Source organism: Brienomyrus brachyistius, chromosome 2, assembly GCF_023856365.1.
Source record: "Brienomyrus brachyistius isolate T26 chromosome 2, BBRACH_0.4, whole genome shotgun sequence".
Lineage (NCBI taxonomy): Eukaryota > Metazoa > Chordata > Actinopteri > Osteoglossiformes > Mormyridae > Brienomyrus > Brienomyrus brachyistius.
In genome coordinates this window covers 40,146,265-40,168,807 of record NC_064534.1, presented here as the reverse complement: position 1 = coordinate 40,168,807, position 22,543 = coordinate 40,146,265, and the positions used below count along the sequence as shown (strand labels likewise).

Here is a 22,543-nt window from a genome sequence, read left to right as displayed (position 1 = left end):
TGAATCCTTGAGTGTCTTCAAGCGACGACTCAAAACTTTTCTTTTTCAGAAATACCTGACGTAGAACTTCTATATTCTTACTCGACTCTTTTTCTGGTGTGTGTTTTAAAAAAATTAAATAAAATAAAAATTCTGCACTACTCAATGGCGTTCTCAGAGATAGTATTCGTAGCTGGGGTCCTTATTGAGCTAGCATCGGAAATTCATTGCAGAGTCTCAAAGCACTTATGTAAGTCGCTCTGGCTAAGGGCGTCTGCCAAATCCTGTAAATGTAAATGTAAATATACTGCATGGACAATGAACCTTGGTCGAGAACAGCTGTACATCTATGTTCATGTGTTCTCCTGGAGTGAAACTTTCAGCACAGTTCTTGGTGAAGGCTGGCAGAGAACGTGGTCATGAGTCTGATGGAGTCATTTCTGGATGACGGGAGAAATGTCACAATGGACAATTTCTTCACCTCACTGTCACTGTCACACAGACTGCTTCACTTTACTGGGCATGGTGAATAACGTTTGCCGTGAACTTCCTCCATTGGCAAAGGACACTGCACAGGGAGAGGAATTCTCCACGTCAGTGTTTAGAATGGCGCGCATGTATTCAGTACGAGCAGCAACAAGCAAGTGGCCAGTAGCTGTGTTTTACAACATGCTGGACTTGGTGGCGGTGAATGCCTACGTTCTGTACAAAGCATCTACAGGGTGGAAAGGAAAAAGAAGATTGTTTCCGATTCTTCTAGCCAAGGAACTCCATTGCCAAATACAGGGATGATGGTCACTGGGTTTTCAAACGCTGCAAACACAGACTTTGAAAGATAGACAGACTGTGTGGGACAGTAACCACTGAGACAAAAGGCAGAAAGATGACGAAGAGATGAACCTGGAACTGAGGCACGGATACATCAATTTTTACATGAACAGCCAAACATGCAAAGCTGGAGAGATCACACAAAAACAAAATTCACTTTTGGTGTTATAATTCAGTGATGGCCAATGAAAATGAAATGACATTTTATTCTGTATGTGTATGAGCATGTCAAAAACCATGGACCATGACTTCACTCAGCTTATGACATTTATATACAAACATGCATTGGAGACTGAAGTGTTAGCATGTTTTCATTTTATTCATTTCATTCTATTAGCAACTTTTCATTCTATTTTCACTCAATTTGTTTTATAAATAACACAGACTTGTGTTTCCATATATTTTGTGAATGTGCGTCTTTCATATTTGCAGGTCAGTCAGCGTGTGGGATATTTGGTATAGATATGGCAGACTTTTGTGAAGGTTTCCATGTCACACACAGAGGTTTAGCCTGCCTTGGATTTGAGCTACTCTGAGTAAAAAATGCAAATGCGCCAGGCCTCACAGGTAATGGGTGTGTTTGCACAACAAAAGCAGGAGGAGGATGGGGCTGAAGACCTGCGAAAATCACAGCAGGGGTGACAAACACCTTGGGACTCTCAGCAGAGAATAAAAACTCGGTAAATCTAGTGTTAATAATGCCAGCTTTCAAAAGTTCTCGAAGGTGTCTACGTACATCCTCGATATCTGCGGGCGCTAGTCGCCGCGATCTCTCTCGAAATGGTCTTGTGTCAGATAACCTGATGTGATGTTCTACTCCTTTCGCCAGTCCCACATCCCACTCATGGAGAGAAAACACACGGGCTCTCTCAGCCAGCTTACCCCGTAGCCGGGATTTCCATCGCTCTGGAATGGGCGACTCACCGAAATCAATAAGATTAGAGTCAAACGCTGATGGGACCTCAGTCCTAGCATTACACTGAGGCTGCACAGCAGGCATCACAGGATCTGCAGGGCATAAATTGCCCATCACAGTTCCCACTGGAAGAACCATGTCTCGTACTGACTCATTATGTACTAACACAGGAAAATAGTTCACATTCACCTCTGAACTGGGCATGATCATTGGCTGCAGCAGTACCCCAGCTGGAAGTGGGTCTACGGTCGAAGCATCTACTATCAGCACCTCCCTTTCCAGTGGCTTTTCTAACTTTACACAACACAATGCTCGACGATCACTGCCCGCAGGTAAGGTCAGTGGGCCAGGACCCATCCACTGTACGCATCCTACCTCTCCATTTCCCTCACCAGTCACTGAAGTGATATTTGGCTCTGAGTCCTCCAGGCTGATTCCCAGAGTCTCGGCTATATCTACTCCCGCTGTCTCTTGGCAAAGATGGGCTAGCCGCTTGAAGAGACTAGCGTTGGTGCCTAGGATAACAGGAATCTGATCGGGAGTTCTGGGTCCAGGACATATCAAAGCTAAGACGGAAAGAGCCTCTGTGGATCCGGTGACAGTTTCAGGGAACTCTACATCTACTATCACATAACCCAAATATGGGTAGCTGGTCTCACTTAATCCCCAAATGGCCAGTCCTGAGACAGGATGTATTGGGACATCAGACAAATGCTGTTTATACCATGCCTCAAAGATGATGGTTACCTGTGAACCACTGTCTAGGACAGCATCACATGGCTGACCATTTACTCGCAGGTGCACTACGGAAGTGGGACCTATCAAACCCTTGGGAATGCCTGGGCCCCCTACTGACATCACTGCACTTTTGTTACTTAAGCAGACTTTGTCGGAACTTGGGTCTTCTCGAATGGGTACAGATCCCTCCTTAGCTCTCTTAAGAGACTGAATGAGCTTCTGAATAACTTTGTTCTGATTTTCATCATTCTGGCACTTGTTAGCAAAGTGTCCACCTTCACCACACCGATAACAGATGTTGTCACTAGAAGCCCTAGTAGGTTGGTGTGCCTTTCGTCTAGTTTGAACGGATCTGGATGGCTCTATTGTTAGTGCATTTGCCGGTGCATCCAGGACTTTGGCCCCTCTGTTGCACATTTTATTTTGTAACCTATGGATTTGTTTCTTCAGTGCTGCCACTTCTGCCTTTTCACAGCTCGTCGCCGAGGGCACAGGAACCACTGGAGCAGATCGTCTATCATCATTCCCCTCTTCTCTTGATGTTGTAGTCATAGCAGCAAACAATGACTTTAGTTCCTTTACCTCAGCCTTTAGGGTCAGCATTTCCGTCTGGCGACTGTCCGCCTCCTTGTGGGCATAGACTCGTTGGGTGGACATACTAATCTTGACTCTGGCTGCTGCATGTTCTTCTTCCGCTCTTATCTCAGCTAGTAGCTCTAAGAATTTTGGAGGGTTCTGCCTTCTCTCCCTTATCTTGAGCTGGACTAACATCAAGTCTGAATATATGGCCCCCCGCAGTAACTGCTCTACTCTGGCACTATCTATCCGACTTACAGGAATGCCACCTTTCCTACTTACTTTTATAAGGGACTGCTCTAATCGCCTTAAGAAATCAGAAAGTTTTTCACCTTTCTCCTGTTGCAATAATCTAAATTCAAAATACAGGTCTTCCCCTGACTCAGCCGTACCAAAGGCACTCTCAATAGCATCTAAGCATGCCCAAGGGGTGATGTCAGCTTCAGCTGTCCGCATTGCCTTTACCACTGCAAGAGCAGGTCCTCTAAGACACTCCATAATGCGGCTACGCTTTTCCTTTTCAGAGCAGTTGCTTTCCTCCACCATTAAACAAGCCTGTTCAAGCCAATGCTCTAAGGGTTCTTCACCCGCTGGTGTAGGCAAGGTGCCGGAAAACATACGCAGGCGACGATAACTGGTGCTCTCACCTGGTCTCTCCATTTTCGCTAACACATCCCCCATAGCACGAATAATGGATTCTGCTGAACCCATGGAATTGGATGCATCAATAAGGACCTGTAACGGCGTTGTACCCCCTTTTTCTAAAGAAGACCTTGCCGCAGCAATAATGACAGGCCAACTGCTTTTTGTAGTAGGGTGTATTACCTCAGGAGGAACTCTGGTGGGATCCACCCTCTCTCTACACTCGCAAAGCACAACAAGTCTGTCAAGCTTAGTGTTCACCCTTCTGCCTCTAACCCTCACTCGTCCCAGAAGTTTAATTGTTCCAAGTGTTTCCTCTATCTCGGCAACTTCACAGCCTCTGGGAACCAATGCCAGTAAAGCATGGTCTTCACTAATTAACTCACCCTGACACCACTCACTGAGCTCTGTCACTAACTCTAATAGCACTGATTCAATCTCCATCTTTATGTAAAAACACCTCTTAATTCTAGATACAATTTCAGTGGGACCGTACAAGTATTCCACTAACGTTTATCTCCCTTCTAATACTTTTAAATTAGCAACCAACAACGAAAACTCCTAAATCTAAATAAGAATCCCAGCGGTGCCTCCGTTTTTATGTAGCGCCCCTTTGCTCTCCTGGCGTTAAATAGGGGTAGCTACCCCAGGTCCCTTGGTAAGGGGTGTAATCTCTTACTAATAAATAATTTACCTTACTTATCAAATTTAGAAGCTTTGTTGTCCATGGGACTATATGTATCAACGCCCCTATGAAAACTAATATTAAACCCAGGGTATAAACCTCCAAAAGATATATAGTTACCTGTTTTACTTACAACTATGCTTGCTAACTAATCATTGTAAATGTATCTTCCCCAGAAATATTGGTACCCTTAAAATACCTACTACCAGTATGCAAAGTATAACCAATAATGCACTCATTCAGAGAAATACACACACAGCAATATAAAACAACAATATCAGTATTTACTACAATGAAACTTAATCACATGCCTTAACAATTTAACACACTTTTCCAGTTGTAAATCATTCCCATTGCGTTACCTTAAATCAAATTCAAACTACTGGTTCTCCTACACATAAATCAATATTCCGTAATTCTTAAACTTATTCGTTCAAATAACATAAAGCAGGCGTAAATTTAGAAACATAAACCCCAAATGTTCACCGTTGCAGGCCTGTCCGCCGCTCGTGTGCGCTGTAGATTCGCGAAATGGCGACTTCCACTATAAAATAACCAGGTACCTGAATCTTCGGGATACCACTGAATCAAAGAAATGGAAATCCTTTACTATGAAGATGAGGAGACTCCATCGGCATCCGTCCGTTCCGTCAGTCCCGTCCGTCGCTAGGTTAGATGAGTCCAGTGCCACAGTTCGGCGAATCCGGTGTCCTCTGGGTCGCTGGCACGGCACTCGCGATGTTAGCTGTCCGCTAACTTTGCAGCTCCGTCCACCATAGGCACTTTTAGCCACCGTGCGCTGACTCTCTTAACTTTTGTCAGTGTCCTAAGCCGTTAACTTCACTCCGAAGTTACACTTACCCACCGACAAACTTTCCCACCCGTAGAGTTACTTTTAAATGATCTAGCCGATCATTTATGTGAACTTTTACAGGCGGTTTTAGCAAATACACTCTCCGTGTACTTCACCATTAACTCTCCTCCTTCCCGCCTCTGTCTCCTCTCTTGTCCCTCCTCCTTACATCGTACTTCCTTCCACCCTCAGACACATACTCCCTTCTCATTGGTTCACCGGTTAGGTAATACACATTACACATTCCAATTATATTCTTACAATACCAAACAATATTATAACATTAAGCACAGAACAATACATGAACACATTTTTTCTTTATGTGCAGAATTGGTTAACCTTTCAATACTAGCATTATAAATCTAACCCTTTATTAAATTATATGAACTTATATTAACTATAATTATTTCTTCCACGGGTTACATCCTCCCCCTTCTAAACGTCTGCATGTCCTCATGAGACAACTGACACATAGAATAACAAAAGGATTTGTTCTAGAGTAACCAATTATTATTTTAATAACCTAACTTAATAATAATCCCCTTGTGGAAAATCTTTATTGGCTGATTACTAGCCTTACCTGGTTCATCATACGTTAAACGAATCACAGGCCTCACTTGTCTTTTAGAGCTAGATCTACGCCTAAGATTTCCGTCTTCCTTAGCAACTGATCTACGTTTTGTCCTAGGAACACTAATGGGCATAGGATAATCTTCCTGTTCCAGTTCTGAGTCAGTTTGATCCAACTCAGGGGTGTGCGCCACGGCCTCATCCCTATCTGATTGAAACTCTTTATCCGGAGCAGAGCTTTGACACTCATCAATGCCTGAAACTTCCTCAGATTCCTCATACAGTGAACATTCCTCCTCATTAGGGCTAGAGAGTACCTCTTCCTCGTCACCTTTCTCTGGGACTGCTGGTTCACGGTCCTCATCACAGAACCCCACAGCCTGTGACTCCCCAAAGGTCCTCCTAGGTAAAAGTTTATGCAGACTCTACCTGTACGATCTACGAGTCCTTCCATAGTTCCTGTCCGAAGATGAATCAGTATCATCTAGTTCCCTGTCCTGTACGCTTTGTGCCTTTCTTTCGGGTCTGACTGTTGTTCTTTGTAGTCTTGTCTTCGGTCTTACAGGTGACTGTTCCCGACCTTCAGCTTCTGGCATTCTCATAGACTGACTGATAGGTAAGAGATGATCTCGGTGTATTGTCTTTATAACCTCCCTCCCACCTTCAGGCTTCACTCTGTACACAGGCAAGTTAGGTAATTTCCCCACCACAATATATGGCACAGAGCTCCAGCGACTTTCAAGTTTGTGTTTGCCTCTCAACCCCAGATTCCGGAGAAGCACTCTGTCACCCGTATTAATAGTCTGGAAACACACTTTCCTGTCATAGCCTCTTTTGTTTCTTTGATGTGCCTTGTCTGCAGATTTGCGTGCGAGCTCATAGGCCTTCTGCAGATCTTCTCTCAGCTTTTCTACATACCGGCAATGTTGTTTGTCTCCTGTTCCATCCGGTGAGGTACCAAAACAAAGGTCCACTGGCAGCCTAGCTTCTCTGCCAAACATCAACAGATATGGGGAGTATCCAGTGGCGTCACATCTTGTACTGTTGTAGGCATGGACGACATAGGGGACATGCTGACTCCACGACCTTCTCTTATCATGCCCCAGTGTCGCTAACATTGAGAGTAACGTGCGGTTAAATCTCTCAGGTTGAGGATCTCCTTGAGGATGATAGGGAGTGGTCCGGGATTTCCGTACCCCCAATATCATCAGAAGCTCTCGAATAACCCGACTTTCAAAGTCTCTCCCTTGGTCGGAATGTATTCGGCTTGGCAGACCATAATGCACAAAGTACTTTTCTAAAAGGACTTTAGCCACTGTGAGGGCTTTTTGATTCCTTGTAGGAAATGCCTGGGCGTATCGCGTAAAATGATCAGTCACGACCAATACATCCCTGATTCCCCTTGAATCTGGTTCCATGGAGAGAAAATCTATACAAACCAGGTCCATTGGGCCACTACTTACAATCTGATGCAGGGGTGCAACCCTCTTGCAAGGTGTTTTCCGCGTAACACACTCTCCACAGTCTTTGACATACTGTTCCACATCCATCGCCATCTTGGGCCAATAGAATCTACCACGTAGCAAATCTATCGTTCTATCAACTCCCAGATGCCCCATATCATCATGTAAGGAGTGCAGGACTTCCTCTCGGAACTCAGTCGGCAGCACCAGCTGTGTTACCCGTTCTCCAGAAGGTCTTTTGCTCGTCCTTTGCAACAACCCATCTTGCAACACAAGTCGGTTTTTTTCTCTCTTAAACCACATCAGTTCAGGAGCAGTTCCTTTGTCACCTGGCCACTTTCCTTCCTGCATAGCTCTCATCACACTCTGTAGGACATCATCCTTCTTCTGAGCTGCTACTAATTCAGCTTTGGACAACTGTCTCAAGGAACCCAGAGAAATGTGAGTAGGGAAAGCGAACACCTCAGGGATACACTCCGGAGAAGCTCCCAGTTGATCCACATATCGGGGCGGTATTCCATACAACTCCGTACCACCGATCCTCTGACAGATGGATTTTACCCCTATCTGAGGTACCTCCTCACAGTCTCTTCTCCATGCCTCCTCGGCCATGTTTCTGGAAAGCAGGTCAGCATCCACATTGGCTTTGCCAGGTCGGTACTGGATATTGAAATCATACGTGGCTAAGGCAGCCAACCACCGATGTCCGGCTGCATTTAGCTTGGCCGTTGTTAGTACATAGGTTAGGGGGTTATTGTCCGTCCGGACAGTGAATTTAGCCCCATAGAGGTAATCGTGAAATTTATCCACCACTGCCCACTTTAGTGCTAAAAATTCCAACTGGTGCACAGGATAGCGCTGTTCAGTAGCACTCACTCTCCGGCTGGCAAAGGCCACAGGCCTGAGCCCTTCTGGATGTTCTTGGTACAATACCGCCCCTAGCCCTTTCAAGCTAGCATCTGTGTGCAATATGTAAGGCTTGTTTGGGTCAGCAAATGCAAGAACTGGCGCATTAGTGAGGCACTGAATGATTCGGTGGAAGGCATCAGTGCAAGCCTGGTCCCACCGATCTCCAAATGGCACTGACTCTTTCAGATAGACTTTCTTCTTTTCCTGGTCTGGCCTCTTGCCTTTCTGGGTAGGTGCATACCCTTTGGTTAGTTCAGTAAGAGGTCGGACAACAGCAGAATAATTTGCCACAAACCTCCTATAATAACCGCAGAACCCCAAAAAGGATCTCAGAGATTTTAGATCAGTAGGCCACGGCCAGTGAGTGACAGCCTTTACTTTCTCTGGATCAGTAGCAATGCCGTCAACCGATATTATGTGCCCTACATATCTAACCTTTGGTTGGCAAAACTGGCACTTGTCCAGAGAGAGTTTGAGTCCAACCTCGTCTAGTCGGTCAAGTACTTTGAGAAGCCGTTCCTCATGTTCTTCCAAGGTCTTCCCAAAGACTATCAGGTCATCCAGGTAAACCAACACCTGTAGCAGGTTCATATCCCCCACAGCCCGTTCCATCAGCCGTTGGAATGTTGCTGGGGCTCCTGTGATACCCTGCGGCATTCTTTCAAATTGATAAAATCCTAGTGGGCAAATAAAGGCAGTTTTTTCCTTGTCAGATTCTGCCATAGCAATCTGATAGTATCCTGACCTTAGATCCAACACAGAAAACCACCGACTCCCTGTTAGGCAATCCAGCGCGTCATCGATGCGAGGAGTGGTGTATTGATCAGGCACTGTTCGACTATTTAGTGTTCTATAGTCTATGCACATTCTAACACTACCATTCTTCTTTCTGGCTACAACTATTGGAGAGGCGTAGGGGCTACGAGACTCCTTAATAATGCCAGCTTTCAAAAGTTCTCGAAGGTGTCTACGTACATCCTCGATATCTGCGGGCGCTAGTCGCCGCGATCTCTCTCGAAATGGTCTTGTGTCAGATAACCTGATGTGATGTTCTACTCCTTTCGCCAGTCCCACATCCCACTCATGGAGAGAAAACACACGGGCTCTCTCAGCCAGCTTACCCCGTAGCCGGGATTTCCATCGCTCTGGAATGGGCGACTCACCGAAATCAATAAGATTAGAGTCAAACGCTGATGGGACCTCAGTCCTAGCATTACACTGAGGCTGCACAGCAGGCATCACAGGATCTGCAGGGCATAAATTGCCCATCACAGTTCCCACTGGAAGAACCATGTCTCGTACTGACTCATTATGTACTAACACAGGAAAATAGTTCACATTCACCTCTGAACTGGGCATGATCATTGGCTGCAGCAGTACCCCAGCTGGAAGTGGGTCTACGGTCGAAGCATCTACTATCAGCACCTCCCTTTCCAGTGGCTTTTCTAACTTTACACAACACAATGCTCGACGATCACTGCCCGCAGGTAAGGTCAGTGGGCCAGGACCCATCCACTGTACGCATCCTACCTCTCCATTTCCCTCACCAGTCACTGAAGTGATATTTGGCTCTGAGTCCTCCAGGCTGATTCCCAGAGTCTCGGCTATATCTACTCCCGCTGTCTCTTGGCAAAGATGGGCTAGCCGCTTGAAGAGACTAGCGTTGGTGCCTAGGATAACAGGAATCTGATCGGGAGTTCTGGGTCCAGGACATATCAAAGCTAAGACGGAAAGAGCCTCTGTGGATCCGGTGACAGTTTCAGGGAACTCTACATCTACTATCACATAACCCAAATATGGGTAGCTGGTCTCACTTAATCCCCAAATGGCCAGTCCTGAGACAGGATGTATTGGGACATCAGACAAATGCTGTTTATACCATGCCTCAAAGATGATGGTTACCTGTGAACCACTGTCTAGGACAGCATCACATGGCTGACCATTTACTCGCAGGTGCACTACGGAAGTGGGACCTATCAAACCCTTGGGAATGCCTGGGCCCCCTACTGACATCACTGCACTTTTGTTACTTAAGCAGACTTTGTCGGAACTTGGGTCTTCTCGAATGGGTACAGATCCCTCCTTAGCTCTCTTAAGAGACTGAATGAGCTTCTGAATAACTTTGTTCTGATTTTCATCATTCTGGCACTTGTTAGCAAAGTGTCCACCTTCACCACACCGATAACAGATGTTGTCACTAGAAGCCCTAGTAGGTTGGTGTGCCTTTCGTCTAGTTTGAACGGATCTGGATGGCTCTATTGTTAGTGCATTTGCCGGTGCATCCAGGACTTTGGCCCCTCTGTTGCACATTTTATTTTGTAACCTATGGATTTGTTTCTTCAGTGCTGCCACTTCTGCCTTTTCACAGCTCGTCGCCGAGGGCACAGGAACCACTGGAGCAGATCGTCTATCATCATTCCCCTCTTCTCTTGATGTTGTAGTCATAGCAGCAAACAATGACTTTAGTTCCTTTACCTCAGCCTTTAGGGTCAGCATTTCCGTCTGGCGACTGTCCGCCTCCTTGTGGGCATAGACTCGTTGGGTGGACATACTAATCTTGACTCTGGCTGCTGCATGTTCTTCTTCCGCTCTTATCTCAGCTAGTAGCTCTAAGAATTTTGGAGGGTTCTGCCTTCTCTCCCTTATCTTGAGCTGGACTAACATCAAGTCTGAATATATGGCCCCCCGCAGTAACTGCTCTACTCTAGCACTATCTATCCGACTTACAGGAATGCCACCTTTCCTACTTACTTTTATAAGGGACTGCTCTAATCGCCTTAAGAAATCAGAAAGTTTTTCACCTTTCTCCTGTTGCAATAATCTAAATTCAAAATACAGGTCTTCCCCTGACTCAGCCGTACCAAAGGCACTCTCAATAGCATCTAAGCATGCCCAAGGGGTGATGTCAGCTTCAGCTGTCCGCATTGCCTTTACCACTGCAAGAGCAGGTCCTCTAAGACACTCCATAATGCGGCTACGCTTTTCCTTTTCAGAGCAGTTGCTTTCCTCCACCATTAAACAAGCCTGTTCAAGCCAATGCTCTAAGGGTTCTTCACCCGCTGGTGTAGGCAAGGTGCCGGAAAACATACGCAGGCGACGATAACTGGTGCTCTCACCTGGTCTCTCCATTTTCGCTAACACATCCCCCATAGCACGAATAATGGATTCTGCTGAACCCATGGAATTGGATGCATCAATAAGGACCTGTAACGGCGTTGTACCCCCTTTTTCTAAAGAAGACCTTGCCGCAGCAATAATGACAGGCCAACTGCTTTTTGTAGTAGGGTGTATTACCTCAGGAGGAACTCTGGTGGGATCCACCCTCTCTCTACACTCGCAAAGCACAACAAGTCTGTCAAGCTTAGTGTTCACCCTTCTGCCTCTAACCCTCACTCGTCCCAGAAGTTTAATTGTTCCAAGTGTTTCCTCTATCTCGGCAACTTCACAGCCTCTGGGAACCAATGCCAGTAAAGCATGGTCTTCACTAATTAACTCACCCTGACACCACTCACTGAGCTCTGTCACTAACTCTAATAGCACTGATTCAATCTCCATCTTTATGTAAAAACACCTCTTAATTCTAGATACAATTTCAGTGGGACCGTACAAGTATTCCACTAACGTTTATCTCCCTTCTAATACTTTTAAATTAGCAACCAACAACGAAAACTCCTAAATCTAAATAAGAATCCCAGCGGTGCCTCCATTTTTATGTAGCGCCCCTTTGCTCTCCTGGCGTTAAATAGGGGTAGCTACCCCAGGTCCCTTGGTAAGGGGTGTAATCTCTTACTAATAAATAATTTACCTTACTTATCAAATTTAGAAGCTTTGTTGTCCATGGGACTATATGTATCAACGCCCCTATGAAAACTAATATTAAACCCAGGGTATAAACCTCCAAAAGATATATAGTTACCTGTTTTACTTACAACTATGCTTGCTAACTAATCATTGTAAATGTATCTTCCCCAGAAATATTGGTACCCTTAAAATACCTACTACCAGTATGCAAAGTATAACCAATAATGCACTCATTCAGAGAAATACACACACAGCAATATAAAACAACAATATCAGTATTTACTACAATGAAACTTAATCACATGCCTTAACAATTTAACACACTTTTCCAGTTGTAAATCATTCCCATTGCGTTACCTTAAATCAAATTCAAACTACTGGTTCTCCTACACATAAATCAATATTCCGTAATTCTTAAACTTATTCGTTCAAATAACATAAAGCAGGCGTAAATTTAGAAACATAAACCCCAAATGTTCACCGTTGCAGGCCTGTCCGCCGCTCGTGTGCGCTGTAGATTCGCGAAATGGCGACTTCCACTATAAAATAACCAGGTACCTGAATCTTCGGGATACCACTGAATCAAAGAAATGGAAATCCTTTACTATGAAGATGAGGAGACTCCATCGGCATCCGTCCGTTCCGTCAGTCCCGTCCGTCGCTAGGTTAGATGAGTCCAGTGCCACAGTTCGGCGAATCCGGTGTCCTCTGGGTCGCTGGCACGGCACTCGCGATGTTAGCTGTCCGCTAACTTTGCAGCTCCGTCCACCATAGGCACTTTTAGCCACCGTGCGCTGACTCTCTTAACTTTTGTCAGTGTCCTAAGCCGTTAACTTCACTCCGAAGTTACACTTACCCACCGACAAACTTTCCCACCCGTAGAGTTACTTTTAAATGATCTAGCCGATCATTTATGTGAACTTTTACAGGCGGTTTTAGCAAATACACTCTCCGTGTACTTCACCATTAACTCTCCTCCTTCCCGCCTCTGTCTCCTCTCTTGTCCCTCCTCCTTACATCGTACTTCCTTCCACCCTCAGACACATACTCCCTTCTCATTGGTTCACCGGTTAGGTAATACACATTACACATTCCAATTATATTCTTACAATACCAAACAATATTATAACATTAAGCACAGAACAATACATGAACACATTTTTTCTTTATGTGCAGAATTGGTTAACCTTTCAATACTAGCATTATAAATCTAACCCTTTATTAAATTATATGAACTTATATTAACTATAATTATTTCTTCCACGGGTTACACTTACAGCACCTGGTATTCCCAGGAGGTCTCCCATCCAAGTACTGACCAGACCCTAACCTGCTTGGCTTCCGAGATCGGATGAGATCGGGCGTGTTCAGGGTGGTATGGCCGTAAGCGAGAGACGTGATCAAAAACAGCCCTTTTGCATTACACGCGTCTATACATGCCAGTTAGTCCCATTGGATCCTACTCCTGGTTTTTTTTTTTTTATCTGACTCACACTGCAGCACCACCATCCAATCGGCAGCGCCGGACCCACACCAAACATTCACCAAACTACTCAGCCGGCAGCCTACCACAATTATTCCATTCTTTCCGCATCCGCACACTTCCTTCTTTTTAACTCCTTTTCACTACCGCACAGGTTAATCGCCGCAAGTCCCCCGCCGGCAAACATTACTCCTTTGCCTACTGCATGCAGGCTTCTCTTAACGACCCTCTGTTATCAACTCCGCTAACAGCCACAAAATCTCCGCCGCACGAAGCCCACTGGTAGCTGCTGAATCACATGCTTCCCCAAAACGTCGCGCTGTCAGAACACTGGGAGCTACACACACCAACAAGTCCATACTGCAGACTGCAGCCAGAACAATTTTCTACATTCAAACATTGACGGCCTCTTCTCCCTAAAAATTCACCAGACCGCTTCTACCACCAGCAAAGAAGTTTCCATCCCTAATTCCTCTGTGATTCCCACTAACCTAAACATTAAGCTGGCATTGAAGGGTGTGAATTACCCCGGCCAATCTGTTCTTTTAAATACAGCTTTTAGCAAGTTTTGAAAGGAGAAGAGCAGAACTTGCTATGCCAATAATATCAAGTCTTCTGTGGCGAAGTGGTTTTTGCATAGAAAACAAAGCGGTCAGTTGAAGAGGAATAATATCAGTACTTTGTTTAAAACTGTGTGTAAAAAGCTGTCTCTTTATCATTAACAATAAGTTGTAAAACGTGAATGGGGAGTGACAGTCTTCAAGTTTGTGAGAAGATCGCGCCCTGGTGGAATAAAGGCACGAACAGCTTACAGCACCTAGAATTACCAGGAAGTATTTAGAGTAAAACGGTTTCTAAAAGCTGCCTTTATGAATGAGAGAAAAAAAAAAAATATATATAAAATAGTAAAATGGAAGGGGAGTGCTAGATTCAAATTAATCGTGAAGTGGAGCGCCCCCTGTATAAAGTAAAAGTGAGAAAAGCTTACAGCACCTGGTATTCCCAGGTGGTCTCCCATCCAAGTACTAACCAGACCCTACCCTGCTTAGCTTCCAAAATTAGACGAGATCGGGCATGTTCAGAGTGGTATGGCCGTAAGCGAGAGATGCTACCAAAAACAGCCCTTTTGCATTACACGCCTCTATACATGCCAGTTAGTCCCATTGGATCCTACTCCTGTTTTTTTTTTTTTTTATCTGACTCACACTGCAGCCCCACCATCCAATCGGCAGCGCCGGACCCACACCAAACATTCACCAAACTACTCAGCCGGCAGCCTACCACAATTATTCCATTCTTTCCGCATCCGCACACTTCCTTCTTTTTAACTCCTTTTCACTACCGCACAGGTTAATCGCCGCACGTCCCCCGCCGGCAAACATTACTCCTTTGCCTACTGCATGCAGGCTTCTCTTAACGACCCTCTGTTATCAACTCCGCTAACAGCCACAAAATCTCCGCCGCACGAAGCCCACTGGTAGCTGCTGAATCACATGCTTCCCCAAAACGTCGCGCTGTCAGAACACTGGGAGCTACACACACCAACAAGTCCATACTGCAGGCTGCAGCCAGAACAATTTTCTACATTCAAACATCGACGGCCTCTTCTCTCTAAAAATTCACCAGACCGCTTCTACCACCAGCAAAGAAGTTTCCATCCCTAATTCCTCTGTGATTCCCACTAACCTAAACATTAAGCTGGCATTGAAGGGTGTGAATTACCCCGGCCAATCTGTTCTTTTAAATACAGCTTTTAGCAAGTTTTGAAAGGAGAAGAGCAGAACTTGCTATGCCAATAATATCGAGTCTTCTGTGGCGAAGTGGTTTTTGCATAGAAAACAAAGCGGTCAGTTGAAGAGGAATAATATCAGTACTTTGTTTAAAACTGTGTGTAAAAAGCTGTCTCTTTATCATTAACAATAAGTTGTAAAATGTGAATGGGGAGTGACAGTCTTCAAGTTTGTGAGAAGATCGCGCCCTGGTGGAATAAAGGCACGAACAGCTTACAGCACCTAGAATTACCAGGAAGTATTTAGAGTAAAACGTGTGTAAAAGCTGCCTTCATGAATGAGAGAAAAAAGAAATATATATATAAAATAGTAAAATGGAAGGGGAGTAATAGATTTAAATTAATCGTGAAGTGGAGCGCCCCCTGTATAAAGTAAAAGTGAGAAAAGCTTACAGCACCGGGTATTCCCAGGAGGTCTCCCATCCAAGTACTAAACAGACCCTACCCTGCTTTGCTTCCGAGATCAGACGAGATCGGGCGTGTTCAGGGTGGTATGGCCGTGAGCGAGAAAAACTACCAAAAACAGCCCTTTTGCATTACACGCCTCTATACATGCCAGTTTGTCCCATTGGATCCTACTCCTGTTTTTTTTTTTTTTTATCTGACTCACACTGCAGCCCCACCATCCAATCGGCAGTGCCGGAACCACACCAAACATTCACCAAACTACTCAGCCGGCAGCCTACCACAATTATTCCATTCTTTCCGCATCCGCACACTTCCTTCTCTTTAACTCCTCTTCACTACCGCACAGGTTAATCGCCGCACGTCCCCCGCCGGCAAACATTACTCCTTTGCCTACCGCATGCAGGCTTCTCTTAATGACCTTCTGTTATCAACTCCACTAACAGCCACAAAATCTCCGCCGCACGAAGCCCACTGGTAGCTGCTGAATCACATGCTTCCCCAAAACGTCGCGCTGTCAGAACACTGGGAGCTACACACACCAACAAGTCCATACTGCAGGCTGCAGCCAGAACAATTTTCTACATTCAAACATTGACGGCCTCTTCTCTCTAAAAATTCACCAGACCGCTTCTACCACCAGCAAAGAAGTTTCCATCCCTAATTCCTCTGTGATTCCCACTAACCTAAACATTAAATACAGCTTTTAGCAAGTTTTGAAAGGAGAAGAGCAGAACTTGCTATGCCAATAATATCGAGTCTTCTGTGGCGAAGTGGTTTTTGCATAGAAAACAAAGCGGTCAGTTGAAGAGGAATAATATCAGTACTTTGTTTAAAACTGTGTGTAAAAAGCTGTTTCTTTATCATTAACAATAAGTTGTAAAACGTGAATGGGGAGTGACAGTCTTCAAGTTTGTGAGAAGATCGTGCCCTGGTGGAATAAAGGCACGAACAGCTTACAGCACCTAGAATTACCAGGCAGTATTTAGAGTAAAACGTGTGTAAAAGCTGCCTTTATGAATGAGAGAAAAAAGAAATATATAAAATAGTAAAATGGAAGGGGAGTGATAGATTTAAATTAATCGTGATGTGGAGTGCCCCCTGTATAAAGTAAAAGTGAGAAAAGCTTACAGCACGTGGTATTCCCAGGTAGTCTCCCACCCAAGTACTAACCAGACCCTACCCCGCTTAGCTTCCAAGATCAGACGAGATCGGGCGTGTTCAGGGTGGTATGGCCGTAAGCGAGAGATGCTACCAAAAACAGCCCTTTTGCATTACACGCGTCTATACATGCCAGTTAGTCCCATTGGATCCTACTCCTGTTTTTTTTTTTTTTATCTGACTCACACTGCAGCTCCACCATCCAATCGGCAGCGCCGGACCCACACCAAACATTCACCAAACTACTCAGCCGGCAGCCTACCACAATTATTCCATTCTTTCCGCATCCGCACACTTCCTTCTTTTTAACTCCTTTTCACTACCGCACAGGTTAATCGCCGCACGTCCCCCGCCGGCAAACATTACTCCTTTGCCTACTGCATGTAGGCTTCTCTTAACGACCCTCTGTTATCAACTCCGCTAACAGCCACAAAATCTCCGCCGCACGAAGCCCACTGGTAGCTGCTGAATCACATGCTTCCCCAAAACGTCGCGCTGTCAGAACACTGGGAGCTACACACACCAACAAGTCCATACTGCAGGCTGCAGCCAGAACTATTTTCTACATTCAAACATCGACGGCCTCTTCTCTCTAAAAATTCACCAGACCGCTTCTACCACCAGCAAAGAAGTTTCCATCCCTAATTCCTCTGTGATTCCCACTAACCTAAACATTAAGCTGGCATTGAAGGGTGTGAATTACCCCGGCCAATCTGTTCTTTTAAATACAGCTTTTAGCAAGTTTTGAAAGGAGAAGAGCAGAACTTGCTATGCCAATAATATCGAGTCTTCTGTGGCGAAGTGGTTTTTGCATAGAAAACAAAGCGGTGAGTTGAAGAGGAATAATATCAGTACTTTGTTTAAAACTGTGTGTAAAAAGCTGTCTCTTTATCATTAACAATAAGTTGTAAAACGTGAATGGGGAGTGACAGTCTTCAAGTTTGTGAGAAGATCGCGCCCTGGTGGAATAAAGGCACGAACAGCTTACAGCACCTAGAATTACCAGGAAGTATTTAGAGTAAAACGGTTTCTAAAAGCTGCCTTTAGGAATGAGAGAAAAAAAAAATATATATATATATAAAATAGTAAAATGGAAGGGGAGTGATAGATTTAAATTAATCGTGAAGTGGAGCGCCCCCTGTATAAAGTAAAAGGAAGAAAGGCTTACAGCACCTGGTATTCCCAGGAGGTCTCCCATCCAAGTACTAACCAGACCCTACCCTGCTTAGCTTCCGAGATCAGACGAGATCGGGCGTGTTCAGGGTGGTATGGCCGTAAGCAAGAGATGCTACCAAAAACAGCCCTTTTGCATTACACGCGTCTATACATGCCAGTTAGTCCCATTGGATCCTACTCCTGTTTTTTTTTTTTTTTTATCTGACTCACACTGCAGCCCCACCATCCAATCGGCAGCGCCGGTCCCACACCAAACATTCACCAAACTACTCAGCCGGCAGCCTACCACAATTATTCCATTCTTTCCGCATCCGCACACTTCCTTCTTTTTAACTCCTTTTCACTACCGCACAGGTTAATCGCCGCACGTCCCCCGCCGGCAAACATTACTCCTTTGCCTACTGCATGTAGGCTTCTCTTAACGACCCTCTGTTATCAACTCCGCTAACAGCCACAAAATCTCCGCCGCACGAAGCCCACTGGTAGCTGCTGAATCACATGCTTCCCCAAAACGTCGCGCTGTCAGAACACTGGGAGCTACACACACCAACAAGTCCATACTGCAGGCTGCAGCCAGAACAATTTTCTACATTCAAACATCGACGGCCTCTTCTCTCTAAAAATTCACCAGACCGCTTCTACCACCAGCAAAGAAGTTTCCATCCCTAATTCCTCTGTGATTCCCACTAACCTAAACATTAAGCTGGCATTGAAGGGTGTGAATTACCCCGGCCAATCTGTTCTTTTAAATACAGCTTTTAGCAAGTTTTGAAAGGAGAAGAGCAGAACTTGCTATGCCAATAATATTGAGTCTTTTGTGGCGAAGTGGTTTTTGCATAGATAACAAAGCGGTGAGTTGAAGAGGAATAATATCAGTACTTTGTTTAAAACTGTGTGTAAAAAGCTGTCTCTTTATCATTAACAATAAGTTGTAAAACGTGAATGGGGAGTGACAGTCTTCAAGTTTGTGAGAAGATCGCGCCCTGGTGGAATAAAGGCACGAACAGCTTACAGCACCTAGAATTACCAGGAAGTATTTAGAGTAAAACGGTTTCTAAAAGCTGCCTTTATGAATGAGAGAAAAAAAAAAATATATATATAAAATAGTAAAATGGAAGGGGAGTGATAGATTTAAATTAATCGTGAAGTGGAGCGCCCCCTGTATAAAGTAAAAGTGAGAAAAGCTTACAGCACCTGGTATTCCCAGGTGGTCTCCCATCCAAGTACTAACCAGACCCTACCCTGTTTAGCTTCCGAGATCAGACGAGATCGGGCGTGTTCAGGGTGGTATGGCCGTAAGCGAGAGATGCTACCAAAAACAGCCCTTTTGCATTACACGCCTCTATACATGCCAGTTGGTCCCATTGGATCCTACTAATGTTCTTTTTTTTTTTTTTATCTGACTCACACTGCAGCCCCACCATCCAATCGGCAGCGCCGGACCCACACCAAACATTCACCAAACTACTCAGCCGGCAGCCTACCACAATTATTCCATTCTTTCCGCATCCGCACACTTCCTTCTTTTTAACTCCTTTTCACTACCGCACAGGTTAATCGCCGCACGTCCCCCGCCGGCAAACATTACTCCTTTGCCTACTGCATGCAGGCTTCTCTTAACGACCCTCTGTTATCAACTCCGCTAACAGCCACAAAATCTCCGCCGCACGAAGCCCACTGGTAGCTGCTGAATCACATGCTTCCCCAAAACGTCGCGCTGTCAGAACACTGGGAGCTACACACACCAACAAGTCCATACTGCAGGCTGCAGCCAGAACAATTTTCTATATTCAAACATCGACGGCCTCTTCTCTCTAAAAATTCACCAGACCGCTTCTACCACCAGCAAAGAAGTTTCCATCCCTAATTTCTCTGTGACTCCCACTAACCTAAACATTAAGCTGGCATTGAAGGGTGTGAATTACCCCGGCCAATCTGTTCTTTTAAATACAGCTTTTAGCAAGTTTTGAAAGGAGAAGAGCAGAACTTGCTATGCCAATAATATCGAGTCTTCTGTGGCGAAGTGGTTTTTGCATAGAAAACAAAGCGGTCAGTTGAAGAGGAATAATATCAGTACTTTGTTTAAAACTGTGTGTAAAAAGCTGTCTCTTTATCATTAACAATAAGTTGTAAAACGTGAATGGGGAGTGACAGTTTTCAAGTTTGTGAGAAGATCGCGCCCTGGTGGAATAAAGGCACGAACAGCTTACAGCACCTAGAATTACCAGGAAGTATTTAGAGTAAAACGGTGTGTAAAAGCTGGCTTTATGAATGAGAGAAAAATATATATATATATATATAAAATAGTAAAATGGAAGGGGAGTGATAGATTTAAATTAATCGTGAAGTGGAGCGCCCCCTGTATAAAGTAAAAGTGAGAAAAGCTTACAGAACCTGCGATTCCCAGGTGGTCTCCCATCCAAGTACTAACCAGACCCTACCCTGCTTAGCTTCCAAGATCAGACGAGATCGGGCGTGTTCAGGGTGGTATGGCCATAAGCGAGAGACGCTACCAAAAACAGCCCTTTTGCATTACACGCCTCTATACATGCCAGTTGGTCCCATTGGATCCTACTCCTGGTTTTTTTTTTTTTTTTTATCTGACTCACACTGCAGCCCCACCATCCAATCGGCAACGCCGGACCCACACCAAACATTCACCAAACTACTCAGCCGGCAGCCTACCACAATTATTCCATTCTTTCCGCATCCGCACACTTCCTTCTCTTTAACTCCTTTTCACTACCGCACAGGTTAATCGCCGCACGTCCCCCGCCGGCAAACATTACTCCTTTGCCTACTGCATGCAGGCTTCTCTTAACGACCCTCTGTTATCAACTCCGCTAACAGCCACAAAATCTCCGCCGCACGAAGCCCACTGGTAGCTGCTGAATCACATGCTTCCCCAAAACGTCGCGCTGTCAGAACACTGGGAGCTACACACACCAACAAGTCCATACTGCAGGCTGCAGCCAGAACAATTTTCTATATTCAAACATCGACGGCCTCTTCTCTCTAAAAATTCACCAGACCGCTTCTACCACCAGCAAAGAAGTTTCCATCCCTAATTCCTCTGTGACTCCCACTAACCTAAACATTAAGCTGGCATTGAAGGGTGTGAATTACCCCGGCCAATCTGTTCTTTTAAATACAGCTTTTAGCAAGTTTTGAAAGGAGAAGAGCAGAACTTGCTATGCCAATAATATCGAGTCTTCTGTGGCGAAGTGGTTTTTGCATAGAAAACAAAGCGGTCAGTTGAAGAGGAATAATATCAGTACTTTCTTTAAAACTGTGTGTAAAAAGCTGTCTCTTTATCATTAACAATAAGTTGTAAAACGTGAATGGGGAGTGACAGTTTTCAAGTTTGTGAGAAGATCGCGCCCTGGTGGAATAAAGGCACGAAGAGCTTACAGCACCTAGAATTACCAGGCAGTATTTAGACTAAAACGGTGTGTAAAAGCTGCCTTTATGAAAGAGAGAAAATAAAAATATATATATAAAATAGTAAAATGGAAGGGGAGTGATAGATTTAAATTAATCGTGAAGTGGAGCGCCCCCTGTATAAAGTAAAAGTGAGAAAAGCTTACAGCACCTGGTATTCCCAGGTGGTCTCCCATCCAAGTACTAACCAGACCCTACCCTGCTTAGCTTCCGAGATCAGACGAGATCGGGCGTGTTCAGGGTGGTATGGCCGTAAGCGAGAGACGCTACCAAAAACAGCCCTTTTGCATTACACGCCTCTATACATGCCAGTTGGTCCCATTGGATCCTACTCCTGGTTTTTTTTTTTTTTTTTATCTGACTCACACTGCAGCACCACCATCCAATCGGCAGCGCCGGACCCACACCAAACATTCACCAAACTACTCAGCCGGCAGCCTACCACAATTATTCCATTCTTTCCGCATCCGCACACTTCCTTCTCTTTAACTCCTTTTCACTACCGCACAGGTTAATCGCCGCACGTCCCCCGCCGGCAAACATTACTCATTTGCCTACCGCATGCAGGCTTCTCTTAACGACCCTCTGTAATCAACTCCGCTAACAGCCACAAAATCTCCGCCGCACGAAGCCCACTGGTAGCTGTTGAATCACATGCTTCCCCAAAACGTTGCGCTGTCAGAACATTGGGAGCTACACACACCAACAAGTCCATACTGCAGGCTGCAGCCAGAACAATTTTCTACATCCAAACATCGACGGCCTCTTCTCTCTAAAAATTCACCAGACCGCTTCTACCACCAGCAAAGAAGTTTCCATCCCTAATTCCTCTGTGATTCCCACTAACCTAAACATTAAGCTGGCATTGAAGGGTTTGAATTACCCCGGCCAATCTGTTCTTTTAAATACAGCTTTTAGCAAGTTTTGAAAGGAGAAGAGCAGAACTTGCTATGCCAATAATATCGAGTCTTCTGTGGCGAAGTGGTTTTTGCATAGAAAACAAAGCGGTCAGTTGAAGAGGAATAATATCAGTACTTTGTTTAAAACTGTGTGTAAAAAGCTGTCTCTTTATCATTAACAATAAGTTGTAAAACGTGAATGGGGAGTGACAGTCTTCAAGTTTGTGAG

At 44.9% G+C, this 22,543-nt stretch overlaps 8 non-coding genes across 8 annotated transcripts; all 8 read right to left on the bottom strand.

The window, feature by feature from the left end:
- Nucleotides 1-13,230: 13,230 nt before the first annotated feature.
- On the bottom strand, nt 13,231-13,349 carry LOC125736336 (5S ribosomal RNA). Its single transcript, XR_007395617.1, has one exon. It is a non-coding gene; the product is annotated as a 5S ribosomal RNA (ribosomal RNA).
- Nucleotides 13,350-14,424: 1,075 nt separating this feature from the next.
- On the bottom strand, nt 14,425-14,543 carry LOC125731109 (5S ribosomal RNA). Its single transcript, XR_007391396.1, has one exon. It is a non-coding gene; the product is annotated as a 5S ribosomal RNA (ribosomal RNA).
- Nucleotides 14,544-15,618: 1,075 nt separating this feature from the next.
- On the bottom strand, nt 15,619-15,737 carry LOC125736058 (5S ribosomal RNA). The gene has a single exon (XR_007395341.1). It is a non-coding gene; the product is annotated as a 5S ribosomal RNA (ribosomal RNA).
- Nucleotides 15,738-16,761: 1,024 nt separating this feature from the next.
- Nucleotides 16,762-16,880, bottom strand: LOC125730583 (5S ribosomal RNA). The gene has a single exon (XR_007390889.1). It is a non-coding gene; the product is annotated as a 5S ribosomal RNA (ribosomal RNA).
- Nucleotides 16,881-17,959: 1,079 nt separating this feature from the next.
- Nucleotides 17,960-18,078, bottom strand: LOC125733950 (5S ribosomal RNA). The gene has a single exon (XR_007393281.1). It is a non-coding gene; the product is annotated as a 5S ribosomal RNA (ribosomal RNA).
- Nucleotides 18,079-19,156: 1,078 nt separating this feature from the next.
- On the bottom strand, nt 19,157-19,275 carry LOC125732784 (5S ribosomal RNA). Its single transcript, XR_007392151.1, has one exon. It is a non-coding gene; the product is annotated as a 5S ribosomal RNA (ribosomal RNA).
- Nucleotides 19,276-20,356: 1,081 nt separating this feature from the next.
- On the bottom strand, nt 20,357-20,475 carry LOC125730723 (5S ribosomal RNA). Its single transcript, XR_007391015.1, has one exon. It is a non-coding gene; the product is annotated as a 5S ribosomal RNA (ribosomal RNA).
- Nucleotides 20,476-21,554: 1,079 nt separating this feature from the next.
- Nucleotides 21,555-21,673, bottom strand: LOC125736800 (5S ribosomal RNA). Its single transcript, XR_007396068.1, has one exon. It is a non-coding gene; the product is annotated as a 5S ribosomal RNA (ribosomal RNA).
- Between the last annotated feature and the right edge of the window lie 870 nt (nt 21,674-22,543).